Here is a 2272-nt window from a genome sequence, read left to right as displayed (position 1 = left end):
ATTTCTACACAGTGAAAATATCTCCTGTGGTGACAGGATTTTTAAAATGCTGATGGGTAAAAATATTCTCCTTGGTAGTTTAGTGTTAACAGAGCCAAACTTTACATTTACCTTTCAGTCAAAAATCAGGTCATCATCAGAATCAGTCAGCATCAGTCAGCATCAGCATCATTTGATTTATGGAAAGATTTTTCTGTTTTCATTCTCAAATCTGATCATCTGTACATTATCTAATGCTAGTCAACACAGATGAATTACAACCTGACTCATGAGGCCAAATTCTGTTTAAAGTAGATCAATAATTTAATAAATCTAACCCCCCTCTGGTAACTTTGATTTTGCACCAAATATTATAAACTAATCACGAGGTTGGCGCTGTTACAGCTGTTCCTCTAGCCATGCCAATCTTACCACTAGCAAAATTATATCTGAATAGAAAATTCTAGTTGACTATGTGGCCACGTTTCTTCACCAGATAATGAAGAAAGGGATTAATTGGTTTTCACGTTAGTTTATGAAGAAGAAAAACCAGTATGCAAAACTTTGTGATGTTTTAAGAGTTTATCAAAAATGGGTTTTTAGTTGTGGAATTAAATAACTGAAACAATTTTTTATAAAATATATGATAAAAGATATTTAGCAGAGATACATATAATGTGTGAAAAAATGATGTAAATACAGCTAGTAAATCAAAAACACACTTACATTTTCTTAGACCTGGTCTCATCCACTGGACTCCTTGAGGCTCCACACTGAAATAAGCACATCATCTTTTAGTGTGAAAACATGGCCTTTATATTCTCTGATTCATCTCTTCTAGAGAAATAAGCTTGCACTTTATTTTATCTCACAATAAATTGAAAATGATCATAGTTTCTCATTTAGTTCTAAGGTTGGATTTTTGTTTTTATGTATCGTAAGCACATTTCTTTTAATTATCAGGTCTGTATTAGGTTCTTAAATGACCTAAATACAACCTGAGGACATTGAAGACGTGTAAAAAAAAAGATCCTGTATAAATAACACTGTATAAAACAGTGCAGCCCTGTAGGATCACCTCAACAATGAGTAGGAATTGAATAACTTAAGAAGAATTCTTACTTTTTCACATGACTGTATCTGCACCGCATGAAATGCAAGTACTTACTTCACTTTTATTTGGCACCAGGAAAGTGAAAATCCTGTTTCAAAGCTTACAGTGGTTCTGCAGTTATTGGCATAAAGGTACACAGTAAGCTCCAGACTGAGAGTCAGTCTGGGAAGACAATCTGAGCCTAAACATTGGCAAGGGAGGAAAATAAATCTGGAGGGGACAATGAAACAGGGTTACATAATGTCATGATCCCTGGGTTTTAGACTCAGAGTTTGGAGTTTTGGGATGTTTGGGTTTTTTCTGGTTTTGAATTTTTGATTATTCTCCATATTCTGTATTGGTTTCATACTTTCTTGCAGCAGCATTTCTTGGTTTCAGTCTGCTTTATTTTCTGCCTCCCTGTGTTTCTGTCACTACAATAAACAATGTGCTTCAAATACTATGTTCTGTCTCTGTTAACATGTGTGAGGATGTTTCAGTTGCTTAGTTATTCAGTGCAACACAAAACAAATCAATATATAGAACAAAATATTTTGAGAAAAGACTGCTGTGTTCAGGCTTCAAGTTATTTGGGTCTGAGTCTGTTTCTGTCTTTGTCACTGTTGCCCCAGCATTGGTGGGGGACAGTGTTGGGAAGGTTACTTTTAAAACGTATTCCATTACAGAATACAGAATACATGCCCCAAAATGTATTCTGTAACATACTCTGTTACGTTACTCAATGACAGTAACGTATTCTGAATACGTTGGATTACTGAATATATTATCATGCTTTTTACAACAACGTGAATGTACTAGTGCCAGTATACCATGTACACTGACACAAATACAAGAAAATAGCCTTTGAATAGCTGTCCACTGTTGTGACCACTATATGTGAAAGGGTTAAAAGTGTGTGAATTTGAGTGAATGAATAGTGGAATTGTAAAGCACTTTGGGTGCATAGAAAAGCGCTATATAAATGCAATCCATTATGAAGACGAAGAAGACGAAGACGAAGAAAACATGAATAATAAAACATGTATTAACTTTTGTTGGCTAATTCTGACCAGTCACAACATAACTGTCACATTGTCCTCCCAGCCCATTGTTCCTTCAGTGGGCTGGTTTCAGTCATTATGCAAATGTACTGTTTATAAGGTTGGGGAAACCTGCAGTCAGCTGAGACTGAAGAAGTCA

General features: G+C 35.3%; 1 long non-coding RNA gene across 1 annotated transcript in view; it reads right to left on the bottom strand.

Moving 5' to 3' along the window:
• Nucleotides 1-322: 322 nt before the first annotated feature.
• The window catches only part of LOC102212527 (uncharacterized), a 4024-nt gene continuing 2074 nt past the window's right edge, over nucleotides 323-2272 (bottom strand). Inside the window, exon 3 of the long non-coding RNA XR_312534.1 lies at nucleotides 323-752. This is a non-coding gene — a long non-coding RNA (uncharacterized LOC102212527). The remainder of the gene's footprint in view (nucleotides 753-2272) is intronic.

This window comes from Pundamilia nyererei, unplaced genomic scaffold, assembly GCF_000239375.1.
Source record: "Pundamilia nyererei isolate P.nyererei 1_Seehausen unplaced genomic scaffold, PunNye1.0 scaffold01484, whole genome shotgun sequence".
In the NCBI taxonomy this organism is placed as follows: Eukaryota; Metazoa; Chordata; class Actinopteri; order Cichliformes; family Cichlidae; genus Pundamilia; species Pundamilia nyererei.
The sequence above is the reverse complement of the archived record's forward strand: the minus strand, read 5'-3'. Positions and strand labels throughout refer to the sequence as shown.